Source organism: Triticum dicoccoides, chromosome 2B, assembly GCF_002162155.2.
Source record: "Triticum dicoccoides isolate Atlit2015 ecotype Zavitan chromosome 2B, WEW_v2.0, whole genome shotgun sequence".
Taxonomy (NCBI): domain Eukaryota; kingdom Viridiplantae; phylum Streptophyta; class Magnoliopsida; order Poales; family Poaceae; genus Triticum; species Triticum dicoccoides.
The window spans coordinates 683502156-683516238 of record NC_041383.1 but is presented as its reverse complement, the minus strand read 5'-3'; the positions used below and the strand labels follow the sequence as shown (position 1 = coordinate 683516238).

General features: G+C 46.1%; 1 pseudogene; it reads right to left on the bottom strand.

The window, feature by feature from the left end:
* Positions 1 to 7031: 7031 nt before the first annotated feature.
* On the bottom strand, positions 7032 to 13642 carry LOC119365590 (annotated as a pseudogene).
* Positions 13643 to 14083: the final 441 nt, after the last annotated feature.

Sequence of the window (14083 nt, the reverse complement as noted above, 5' to 3'; positions counted from 1 at the left end):
TTAAGCATCATATTGTAGACCCGGAGATTGTTAAAGGTCTCCCTCAAATCATCTATCAAAGTATCCTTCTCTCTGGATTTCACCACCATATCATCCACATAAGCATGAAGATTGCGCCCAATCTGATTGTGAAGACAATTCTGCACACATCGCTGGTAAGTCGCCTGGGCACTCTTGAGCCCGAAAGACACATAGCATAAGGCTCCAAAGGAAGTAATAAAAGCTATTTTCTCCTGGTCCTTAACTGCCATCTTGATCTGATGATAACCATAATAAGCATCCAAAAAACTCAAACGCTCACAACCCGCCGTAGCATCAATGATTTGATCAATACGAGGGAGAGCAAAAGGATCAGCCGGACAAGCCTTGTTTAAGTCCGTGTAATCCACATACATACGCCAAGTACCATTCTTCTTTAGCACCAGTACCAGATTAGCCAACCACTCAGGATGAAAGACTTCAACAATGAACCCAACTGCCAAGAGCCGGGCCACCTCTTCACCAATGGCCTTACGCCTCTCCTCATTGAAGCGACGAAGGAATTTCTTGACCGACTTAAATTTCGTATCAATATTGAGAGTGTGCTCAGCGAGTTCCCTCGGTACACCCGACATGTCAGAAGGTTTCCATGCAAAGATGTCTCGGTTCTCATGGATGAACTCGATGAGCGCGCTTTCCTATTTAGGGTCCAGATTAGTACGGATACTAAACTGCTTGGATGAGTCGCCAGGAACAAAGTCAACTAGCTTAGTATCATCAGCCGACTTAAATTTCAGAACCGGATCATGCTCTGTAGTTGGCTTTTTCAAAGATTTCATATCCGCCGGGTCAACATTATACTTGTAGAATTTCAATTCCTCTGCTGCACAGACAGACTCAGCATAAGCAACATCACCTTCTTCACACTCTAGAGCTATCTTCCGACTCCCATGCACTATGATGGTCCCTTTGTAACCCGGCATCACTACAGGAAACATATAATTTGCCGTCTGTGGATCACAGACGGCAAAGACCTAAATCCAGACGGCAAAGATTTTGCCGTCAGGAAGCAGACGGCAAACTCAGACGGCAAAGATAAGTCGGCAAAGAATACTTTGCCGTCAGCTTTTCATCGGGAAGACGGCAAAGACTTTGCCGACAGCCAACTATAGATTTGTCGTCTACCGCAAAAATAACAGACGGCAAAACCACGTTCTTTGCCGTCAGTCAAAACTTGTTCTTTGTTGTCATCTAGACTAAAGTACAGACGGCAAAGATTGTTTTGCATTTTCTTTAAATGACGTCAATGCAAAGAATCTCGCTGGACACATGAACTTCAAATCAAAGAGAGCAGGTTCGTCGTGCTACCTTTCATTCATTCGACACGGTCGTGCTATCTTTCATTCATTGTAGGTGGAGTTATAGAGAAGTTTCACAGCTGTACTGAAAATTTACAAAAATGACCCTAGAAAGTAAAAAAAACAATCAAGTCCTTCTCTACTGCAGGAACAGGGACTTGACCGCCGGCCGTCCTTCTAGCCGGGGATGCACTGCCGCCGCCTTGCCCTGCTCGCTTGTCCATGCTTGCTGCCTAGCCGCACGGCCCTGCTCAACCGCGCCCTGCTAGCACCGCCCGCCCGAGCGTTGCTCGCAGTGGCCTCCCGCACCAGCTGCCCTGCTAGCGCCGCCCGCCTGCGTGTCGCTCGCAGCCTGCAGCGGCCGTGCCCTGCTCGTGCCGCCTGCCTTGGTGGTTCCTGGAGAAGGAAAGAGGAAGGATTCAGAGACGGGCAAAGCAGAGGAAGGGGAGGCCGGAGGCTTGCCGGCGCTGTACGTCCTTGTCCAAGGCGGCGCCCGATGGTGCAGGCGGAGGCAAGCTCCGGTAGGTGGATGCAGGCGGAGGCGGGGGCGCCCGGTGCCGCGGGCGGACACGAGGGCCATCGACATCATCGGCGGCGCCGTCGTTGGAGAGCGCCCTCACTTCCGGCGATGGGAGGCGGTGGGGTCCCGCGATGGGATGCGGCGGCGTCTGGTAAGAGGACGCGGCGCCGGGGTTCGGCGAGAGGACGCGACGTCGGGGTCCGGCGAAGCAGAGGCGAGTGTTGGTGCGGTGGGGATCGAGAGAAGAGAGGCAGGACCGCAGGAGATGGGATCGTGGGTGGGTGGGTGGGGATTTTTGTGGGTAGGGCATGGGTGGGGTCTCGGGAGTGTGGGTTGCGTGGGTTGGTGGGACGTTGGTGGGGTCGCGCGTGGGTGGTGCAGGACTGCCACGTCATCGATCCAGGTGATCGATCCGTGTGGTGTGTTTCTTCTTTGTCGTCTGTCTTTTATTTTTACAGACGGCAAAGAGTATAGTTTGCCGTCTGTAATGAAAAAGACAGACGGCAAAGACTTTGACGTCTGTATTTTTTATTTTAGACCGCAAAGTATACTCTTTGCCATCTGTAAAAAGAAAGGACAGACGGCAAAGACCATTTGCCGTCTGTAATAAAAAACGCAGATGGCAAAATATATCTTTGCCGTTAGTCATTCTTTGCCGTCAACAGTTGACGGCAAATGTGCTCTTTGCCGTCTACCTAGACGAAAAGCTGACCGCAAAGATGCCTACTGACGGCAAACTATCTGTTTCCTGTAGTGCATCTTGAGCTGTAAATAAACATAACACGGTCGTGCCATGAACTTGGCATAAGCCGGCCGTCCAAGTAGAGTGTGGTACGGGCTTTTGATCTTGACCACTTCAAAGGTTAACTTCTCAGCCCTGGAATCATGCTCATCACCAAAGGCCACTTCCAGTTCAATCTTGCCAATTGGGTATGCCGACTTACCAGGCACCACTCCATGGAAAACAGTATTAGATGTCTTAAGATTTTTATCAGTTAAACCCATGCGACGGAAAGTATCATAATAAAGGATATTAATGTTGCTACCTCCATCCATGAGTACCTTGGTGAATTTGTATCCACCAACTTGAGATGCCACCACCAAAGCCAAGTGACCCGGGTTATCAACCCGGGGCGGGTGATCCTCCCGGCTTCACATAATGGGTTGCTCAGACCATCGCAAGTATTGGGGAACTGTCGGATCAACGGCGTTCACAGCCCTCTTGTGAAGCTTCTGGTCCCACTTGCACAAACTTGTGGTGAAAACGTGATACTGCCCACTATTCAACTGCTTTGGATGACTTTGATATCCAGACTGCTGCTGTTGGTGACCCCCCTGGCCGGATTGTTGATTGTAACCACCCTGATTACCTTGATTATAACCACCTTGATTACTTTGGTGGCCCTGGAAGCCGGAATTAGAACCGCCACCTCCATAACCCGGGCCATGAGAACCACCGCCACCGGAACTTGAGCCGCCGCCCGGCCCATGATCGCTGTGAAACGAGTTAGAATTTTTGAAAGCCCTCATAATTGAACAATCTTTCCAAAGGTGAGTAGCTGGTTTCTCCTGCGTGCATGCTTTGGACAATGCTCATTCAGCAACTGTTCCAGAGTAGGACCTGATCCACCGGCTTGAGGAGGCGGCCTCCCCTTACGATGCTGATTATTTCCCTATGCATTGATGTTAGCCACAAACTCCGAATTACCATCAGCCTTGCGTTTATCGTTGCCCCCCCTGATTCGTCGGGTTATGCTATGGACCCTTGGCGTTGCCATTCTTCTCTCCCTTTCCCGGCTTGTCGTCATCAGACTCGGGGTCCTTGGTACTATCAGAGTCGGCATATTCGATTAGAGCCGCCATCAGCTGCCCCATATCATTACAATCGCCCTTGAGCTGCCCCAGCTTCTGCTTAAGAGGCAAAAAACGGCAATTTTTCTCCAATATTAAGATTGCAGAATCCGCATTCATGTTATCGGATGAATGTATGATAGCTTTGACCCGGCGCACCCAATGGGTTGTTGATTCACCCTCCTCTTGGGCGCAAGTAGCCAAATCCACAATCGACATGGGCTTGCACGTGTCTTTAAAGTTCTGAATAAACCGGGCCTTTAGCTCAGCCCATGACTCGATGGAATTAGCTGGCAGCCCCTTTAACCAAGTATGGGTCATCCCATCTAGCATCATGGTGAAGTACTTAGCGCACACGGCGTCACTGACCTCCAACGGCTCCATGGCCATATCATAACTTCCAATCCATGCCTCAGGGGGTAAGTCGGCTGTGTAATTAGGCACCTTACGAGGTCCTTTGAAATCCTTGGGAAAACGCTCATTACGCAGAGCCGGCACCAAACAGGGCACACCTGTAGATCTAGAAGTCACACCTGCCTCTACCGAAGTCGTTGGATAAATCGGAAGGGGCTGTTGAGCCGCCTGCTCAGCCTCTTGACGCACTTTGTCCTGATCGACCAAGTTATGAGCCCCATCACGCGCCGGCTCATGCCCACGTGGCTGATCACGGCGTTGGGCGTTGCTTGAAACGGCTGGTGAGTCCATGTGTCTGCTATAGCTCCGGCTTGGGCGAGGAGTTGAATGAATCCTATCCCGGCTGTAAGAATATGCATCCTGCTACACTAATGCAGTTTGAAGAAGCTCCCTAGCCCTTCACGTTTCAATCACCGCTGGAGAGTCGCCATCTACTGGGAGAGCTACCAGTCGCATCACCGCTGCAATCATGTTATCCAATGGGTTAGAATAATGACCCGGTGGCGTTAGCACATGCTGAGTTGGAACATTATTCAAACGAGGTGGCTCCGTCGTGCGTGGCTGAACCGGCGTTCCGGTCCCAGGTGCTGCAACCCGGTTTAACTGCGGCAGGTTACTGATCCCCGCTCCAGGCGTGCAAAAGAGATTTCTCGCCTCGTAAACTGAAGGTAGACGAGACTTGTGCCTCCTTCTCATGACTTCATTTGAAGCGTTCTGATCCATCGTAAGTTGGTAAGTCTCTGCTTGAATCCGCTGTGCCTGAGCATCTAGGGCAGCTCGCTCTGCGGCCATCCTGATGTCCTCTGCCGCCAGGTTCTCTTTGGCTTGTGCTACCTCATCACGCAACTTTGCAATTTCCGCGCTATGCTGAGGTTGATTTGTCGGGTTAACTTCTGCTGTTAACAAGGCTGTGAGTCTATCCAGTAACTCCGTCAAAACCTGAGCCGGTGGGCGCACAAGGCCTCCTGCCCCGGCTGCCGTCACCGCCGCTGCCCCAAAAGTCATCACTGCTGCGGTTGAAGAATTTTGTACAGGTTGCGTACCAGCCATGAAGATCACGACTCTGTTTGGTGGCTCATAGGGGTCCGGAATACTGTCACCATCGGAATAGCCCCCAAGCCTGCCATCTTGCAGTTGATACAACGAAGTAGTCTCGCCCGTGGACGATTCACCATCAGAGTAGATGGTCGTCTCACCGCCAGACATAGATCCTTCATCAAATTCCGCTCGATGGATGCATCCCACGAAGGCACGTTTCACGGCGGGCTGAGCTCGGGTGGGTCTCGCACGCTGAGCCGTCTCGATGATGTCGGTGCAGATGTCCGGCTCACGGCCCGGCTCGCCGATCTTACCAATGAAGACGTGGATACCGCCGAAGGGGACCCGATACCCATACTCAATTGAGCCGGCCTCGGGGCCCCAGCCTGCATCGTCGATGTAGAGCTTGCCGCGGCGACTCTTGGTCATCCGGCCCACAACGTATCCCTTGATCCCTTCGAAGCTGCCCTTCAAGAACTCTAAACCACCATGCGCTGGCCCCATGGTGGGCGCCAACTGTCATGGAATAGTCACGGCAGATGTCCTCGTGAAAGGACTTAGTCGTAGAGCCATCGCAACTAGGTTAGCTTAAAGGGGTTAAACGGGACAAAGGACACATGAGTTTATACTGGTTCGGCCCCTTATGGTGAAGATAAAGGCCTAATCGAGTTTGAGGTGGTATTGCTTACGTCTCGATTACTAGGGAGCGAATCCGCTTGGCCTAGCTTTTGATTTGTTGTTTCTTGCCCTGAACTGCCGCTGGGTCGTCCCTTTATATACACAGGTTGACGCCCAGCGGCTCACGGAGCCCCGGCCGGCTCACCGAAAACGTGTCCGGCTCGGTGACTTCTTATACATGCCTTACAATACAAGTCTTTATACATATGGTGGTTTACTCTACGGGCCTTAAGTCGCCCTTGGGCCTTGGGCCCTTGCCTTGAATCGGCGTCTTCGATGTCCTTATGGGCTTCAGATGATGAATCGCCATAGGTATAATCCGGCCCCTACCTAATAGTTATATCCCCAGCACCATCGAAACATAGTCGTTGTCAATGGCGACTTCATGCTTCTGCAACATGGGTAATGTTGCTGAGACATCGCTGATGTTTTCTGAAACATGGGCGATGTTGCAAAAGGGCTTTGTGTAACAAAAATGTTTCTGCAACAAGGACTCTGTTGCAAAACAAATCCGCAACAAGACCTATATTGCGAAAAAATCCTGTAATAAAATCTTCGTTACAACTTTTTTCTGCAACAAGCATCCTGTTGCAGTGGCCTTTCTGCAACACCACCCCTATTGCAAAGGGAGGTTGCACATGTGGGTATATCAGAAGGCCATCCAATGGTCGGCGAGGTGGCGGATCTTTTTCCAGTATCCGCCGGCCGACGGGTTGACCTATATTGTCTGGAAAAAAGTAAGCGATTTTATAGCTATTGCATTCCGACCGGTGGGGTTCAAACTGAGCTTTGCTAACCGTGGTCTGAACGAGAAAACAACCCGTAGCACCAAGCACCACGGTCCACGACGCCGGCGGCACACCGCCACCGCTCGAAATCCCAGCAAGGTAGCCAGTGCCCCAAATAAATCGTCTCAACTAAATCAGCGGCTTGGGTTCGATGCTTGCGCTCAGATCGGGTATACTCTCGTCAGATCCTGCCCAACTCCTTGTGCAGGACTCGGCTCACCACCTGCTCGACGGAATGCCTGGCTGGGCACGCGGCATGTAAGTACCCCGTTGCGAACTCCGTCCAGTTACTTCTTTGACTGACAATCGATTGCGCGCGCCTCTGCTAGTCTGCTGTGACAACGTTTTCTCGAGGAAATTTAAGAGCTCACGCGGGATCGCTTACATACTCTTATTTTTCTCACATCATAGAGCAGCTTACATAGTGCTAGGCTGCTTAGTGTGCTAGTACTAGTACAGTACATTACATGGCTTAATAATTTTCCAGATCGTCTGAATAATCTAGCTAGTCCCATCCATTGTAAATTCCATCGTCTCTTTCTAGGTGGGTACTGTGCGCGCTTGTCATCTGGAGAAAGTCCGTGTGGTGTTGCGTGTGTGGCCTACTGGCCTTTCTACCAAGTTCTGCAGAGCGCCTAGTTGGCTTCATGTCGGCTTTGCCAGCCAGTTCAATTGTTTCTGGTGCTGTCAAAACCCCTTGGATCTCCGCGAGTACTCCTTTATGAGCCTTGAAAATTCAGAGTTTTTGTCCTCCAGTAATCTCGACGGCGTGTCGTATTCTATAATTCTTCCTGCTCAGTACAAAAGAGTACAGATTTCAGCGATGCGGCGCTAGGTCCTAAAATGTGGATGAATATTTTTTGTTAGTCAATGGTGCAGCTTACCTTCGCTGAAGACAAGAATAAGATCACTGTCGATAACTGTGTGAATTCTATGTGCTACTGTCAGCACCGTGCAGTCCCCAAACTCCTCACGGAGTGTTTTCTGGATAATTGCATCTGTAGACGAGTCAACTGAAGCAGTTGCCTCGTCAAGGACAAGGACATTGCTTCGCTTTAGCAGAACCCTTCCCAGGCAAAACAACTGCCTCTGTCCGACACTCCAATTTTCCCCATTTTCGACAACTGCAGGAGAAATCTCATTTGATCATCTCAATGGAGATATACAAACTCTCTTTGTTAATCTTGCATATGTGTGCTATTGTACGCAAAAACAAACCTGTTGAGTCCAGCTTCTTTGGGTTTCGACGAACAATGTCACCAAGCTGGCATTTGTCCAATGCCTGGCCAAAAGAAATGTATACATCTGGTCAGTAGAGGAAGTACAGTGTTCCATTCTTTTAATCATTACATTTTTTTACAATATCTCCTGTTCTTTTATTCATTATATATATAGATATATCTGAAGAAGGATTTGATCAGGTTGCAATCTGTATGAAACATTACATCATCTTCGGTATTTGCAATAGTAAAAATGATCATCCAACTATGTTTCCTAGGGTACTCTGTCAGCAATTTTGACCTTTCATAGATTAGCATAATCATGAGATCATATTTTATCAGCATAAACTGTTAGCAATATTTTCGTTGAAAAAGGTACAATCATCCAGAACTATCTGTTTTGTAACATGGACTATTGGCAATAAAGAGCAAAAATATGAGGTGTTAGGCTCCCTTTTGCTGCACATGATATATAATTTACTCTCTTATCATTAGAACATGTATAATTGAATTATTTACCTCCCATACATGTTGATCAGAATATTCATTTAGTGGATCAAGATTTCCTCTCACTGTGCCCTCAAACATGGTTGGATCCTGTGGGATGATGCTAAGTCTGCCTCGTAAATCATGCAACCCGATTTTGCTGAGATCAACATTATCAATTTCAATTGTCCCTTGTCTTGGTTCAACAATCCGGAAAAGCGCTTGAATCAAAGTTGACTTTCCACTGCCAGTACGTCCAACAATCCCCACCTTCTTCCGTCCTGGAATTGTACATGATATATTTCTTAAAATAGAGGGGAGATGCTCTGCATATCGAACCTGTAAAAGCAAATAGGCGCATTAATGGCTTCATTTGAGCATGAACATATTTTATGAGAAAATTGAAAAATAAAAGAGATTACATTTCATTATTCAAAAGTAAGAGCTTTCCTTTTGTGTTACTATAAGTGATAACTCGCAGTAACATCATGCATACCTCCAAGTTCCTTATATTTATAGTACCATCCTTAATTAGAATATCTTTTCTGATAGAAAATATGGAGTATAAACTATGTGTATGTGAACTATGTGCTTCTCTGATGTGAGTTTTGCCCTGGAACGTATGTTTGCAAGCTGGTTTACCTGCTTTAGAGTTTAGACCATATGTTTATTCAAACTTAAAAGTTGTGTTTTAGGCTAACAGACCACGGTGATAGAATTTGTGTTATGTTTTACAGATGTTCATATGCATGTGCTTATCTAGGGTGGTTAGCCATAAGTGATAACTCGCAGTAACATCATGCATACCTCCAAGTTTCTTATATTTATAGTGCCGTCCTTTGGCCAGCTGTTTGGGGGGCGGTGATCATCAACTATTAGAGGAGCCTCACTAGGGATCTTTGAGTACTGCATTATTCTTTCAACTGAAATCATTTTATTCTCTGTGTTGCAAATGTTCCAGGTTACAGATGACAACTGCCTGTTGAGGTTCAGTGCATAAGTCACTGCAAGTCCCGCAATGCCTGTGCATTCAATTATGTCAGTTTCACAGCCACCAAAAATTAGTGATCAGAGTATAGACTACAAAAACGAATCAACTATAACTTGTCTGCATGAAAAACTTACTTGGATTTATAAAACCTTCGGGAGACTCACCAACAGAGTCAAAGAAAAGGCAAAGACAAAGTTAGATAGCATGTTTAGCCTGAAGCAAAGCCACTCCACAGCCGAGACGTTATGGAACCATGGTCGTAAGTGGTTGTTAACAAGACTGATGTTTGCTTTGCTGAAGCGGTCTTTCCGTCCATATGCTCTAATACTTGCCGCTCCTGTAAGTGATTCCACAGAATGGTGGAGTATTGGAGCCCTTTGAATTTGTTGCAGACGAGCCAGCTCTCTTGCTGTTGGTATGTAGTACCGCTGCATGTCATAGGGAGAATATTGGATTCAGTGCTTTGTGGAAAATCATCAAGGAGGAAATATGCACTAATGGCTTCCTGGAAAACAACGCGTACGGAAATAACTTGATGCATACATTGTACTTGGATGAGTTAAATCTAGTGCAAAAATATCACTGCAAGGAGCTCTTACTTGAAACACATAACAGATTGCTGTCACTGGAATAAAGATGACAAAAACTGGCCACGCAACCTGTGACATAACGCCAATGGTCCCCAGAATTTGTATAACAGAAAACGCGCACCAACCAAGGCTGTCTGCCATTTTCAGATCTAAGACACTTTGGTCATTGGAGACCTGTTACAAAGTACAGTACATAATTAGTAATTTCAAGGAGACAGTGTAAAAAAAAAGGGAAATAGCAGGACTAGCCAGTGCAAAATGATGTGAGGAGTAATCGAACACCAACCCTGTTTAGGATCCTGCCAGTGGGTGTGGAATCAAAGAAGGACATTGGAGCACGGAGGATGCAATGGAGCATATTCTTGAAGAACTTCTCCGCTGTTAGCAGGCCAACAAGCGAAACAAGCATAGACCGACCAAAAACACATAGTGCACTTCCTATAGATAGCACTATGTATACGAAGAAAAGAAGGCCTAATCCAACCCTTGGGGTGGTTGCAGACGTTGGAGGACACGCCCATGCCATCCAATAGTTGCCTGCGACCTGGAATATTTGGAAGAATGACTGTGCTGCCACTATCATCGGTGCTAATGCGCCACCATGAACAGCCGTCAGGTATGCCCAGTAGATCGTCTTGCCAATCCCTCCCTTTTCTCGTTCCTCATCTTGTGTTAACCTTCCTTTTTCATTGATAACTTGTGAGACATCGTGTGCAGACTCTTGCTTCAATATGCCCTGAATTTGATCATCAGTGTGGTTTTCTCTCTCAAACTCTTCATCAATATCTGCTAACTTTTGGCTCTCTGTTGACAAAATTCGGCTGGAACTCTCGGCATTTATGACAGACTCAGTTGCCTGGCTATGGGCTCCGACTATGGCTTCAAATCCTATGTTCTGTTGAAGGAGATCATCAAATGTTCCTTTCTGCACAATCTTCCCATCCTGCATCACCTATTATTTTGTACCCCTTTGGTTATTTACATATCTTAGCAATGCTAACATATACGTATGTATTGTTTGCGTGCGAAAACAATTTTTTTTGTACTTACTAGTATAAGATCTGCAGCTGGAAGAAATTCAACTTGATGTGTCACATACAATATTGTTTTGTCTTTAAGCATCCCCATGAGGCAATCCTGCAGAATAATATAGTAGTTCGTTCTATTAGCATTTATGCAGACTGATGCCTCTAAACCGTTGAAGAATAAGTAAAACTGATTTATCCTGTTTGAATCATATGCGACTAAATTTTCGAAATAAATTGTCAAGTTAACAGCATACTAACATAGATAAACACATTTTATGGGTTTATGGACACTGAATAAACAAACCTTGAAAAGTTGTCCTCCAGTGTGAGCATCTACTGCACTGAAAGGATCATCGAAGAGGTATATATCTGCATCCTCGTACACTGACCTTGCAATCTGAATCCTCTGCTTCTGTCCACCACTCATGTTAATTCCTCTTTCTCCAATCTCCGTCAAATCTCCATTTGCAAATAGCTCAAGATCTTTTGTCAATGCATAAGCTTGTATTACCTTTTGGTACTTTTCCCTGTCATATGGGTTTCCAAACAGAATGTTGTCTCTGATGTTCCCAGATAGGATCCAGGCAGTCTGAGGAACATATGCTCTGCTCCCACTGACCCTCACAGTCCCAGCTAGCTTAGGCATCTCCCCAACTATGCATGATAATAGACTGGATTTCCCAGAGCCAACTACTCCACAGATTGCTACTTTCATCCCTCTCTTTACTTTTAAATTTACATCTGTTATAGTTGGAGATGTGGTCTCAGGTTCCCAGCTGAATGCTCCATGATCAATCTCCACATCATAGTCCGTGTCATTCCTTGGTACTTCTGTGATTGCGTCACATTTCAACTCTTCTTCCTGGAGGTATTGTGCTACTCGATCTGCTGAAACTTTCCCCTGAGCAAACACCGAAAGTAAATCAGGGAGTGTGAAGATTGGATCTTGTAGCATCCGGAACGTTGCAAGAGCAGACAAAACAGTACCAGCTGTTAGAGGAATCCCCATCAATATACATGTACCGAATGTTATGGAGGATATGAATGCAGGGGACCCCCAAAATATGAATGTTGTTAAAGCTGACAACCTTACAGATTTCCACAACCAATTGTGCTCCTCCCTTCGTAAAGCTTCTAGCTTTTGAAGGTACTCTGTATCCCATGCTTGAAGTTTCAGTATTTTCATGCTTCTAAGCACTTCCGTTGTTGCCTTCATTCTGTTGTCTTTAGCAGCCATGATCTCTGATTGCAACCTTTTCTGCAGTCTTGTCAGAGGAATATTGCAAGTCATTATTGCCAGTGTTGCTGCTAAACTAGCCCATGCTCCAGCGCCTAGGTTTAGATGGAGAACATAGACTGCTAGAGAAAGCTGTATGGGTAACATCCAAATGTAGTTTGTGTACCACATTACTTCGGTTATCCTTTGTATATCTACACTCATGTAGTTTATGATCTCTCCACTCGAATGCTTCTGCCTTGCGCCGCAGGATAACCGGAGCCCCTTTTGGTAGATGTGAGATATCAAAGCAGCTCGTAGCCGCATCCCAAGCCTTTGAGCTCCAAAAATCCACTGTCTCTCTGCTATTGTCTCCACAACTTTGGCACTTAAAAATGCAACAGCAAGAAGATAACCTTTTTGCAGTCCATTTTTCCTCTCCCCCAAGGAATTTCACCAAGTCATTAATCAGTGATGGTCCAACATATGATGCACATGCACACAGAATTGCAAATACTGCATTGAGTATTGCTTTTCTTCTGATAAATAGGAAGATTGCTCTATGGATTGATAAGGTACTTAAACCATGCCTGTGTTCAACATCTGCTAGGATCCTTTTAAATGAATCAGAGAGTAAATCGGCATAGTCCCTTTCATCAATATCTGGCACATCATTCTTATCTAGAGGTTTCTTATATCCGATAACAAATAGAGGAGTCATCCAGGAGAACGTGACAAGGTCCAGAATGCTTGCTTTGCCATACAGACTTGTCCTTTTGGTTTCTGTCTGCTGTCCTGCAGATGGACTCAGTAGTGGCTCTGTTGTGCTGCTGTTTATTAAGGTGATTCCTGTTTTTCCTCTTGCAGAAATTCCAAACAGATAAGCGCAGATAATAAGTGTGAACAGGTCCATCAATTCTGCAAACCCTATATATCCATGATCTGATAAAGTGGATCTGAGATCAAATATCACACTGATTATTGATTGTAGAAAGCTAACTATCCACCATGCCCGAATTGTGAGTGGATGCTTTACAGATTTTGTCTTCTCTAGACTGAATACTGCTAGTGACAGTATCATCCACGATAGCACATGTAAACCTGCACCCAGAGCTAAAGGTGGGTACTTGCAACCACTTATTCTTCCTTGTAACTGGAAAAGGAATATCCTCAGGACATGAGTGGCTAATATAAGCAGGCAACAAACTTTGCTTGCTTGATATGAGATACCCAGCTTTATGTCTGCATTCTGTTGTTCCTGATTAGAATGCTTATTGCTTTCAGGAGTTGTGATCTTCAACCTCTGCCTGCACCATCTGATTCTTTTGAACAGATACTGAGCCACGATGCTCGTGATAAATACCAGTTGTATCAATACAAGAGTGCTTGTCCAGAAACAAGGTGAATATATTTCTGGCCATTCTTGCATGTGTTGCGATATACTGGAATCTGCAAGGTTGCATAGCAAATTTGTGTGTCAAGAATCAACAGCAGAATCGGTTATCCAATTTTTATTATGAATAGTAGCTACATCTACGTCATCAATGCTCGAGAAAACAGAAAACAACATGTTTTTCTCTTTATGAAAATGGAATTTCCTGAATAAGACATTGGTCGACTTTTGGAAAAATTGGAGTTTCTATATGTACATTCTCCAAGCTAGTTCTACCAGCAACGGCAACCCCAGAGGCTAAAAGCACAAGTCATGTTGGTAGGAACTTATGGCTCTGTCTCTCCACCTCAGAAACTTGCAAAAAAGTATTAAGTTTCTTCCTAAGTTTTGTCTGACAGAATGTATTCCGTATCGTCCTAAGGTTTGACTTCGGTGACTGGAAGCATAGTAATTGATGTGTTTTTGAGGGGGCCTCTCCTAGCCTTAACGTGATCCTACAGAACATTAGGGATAAGGCTCACTTGTGGTGTATG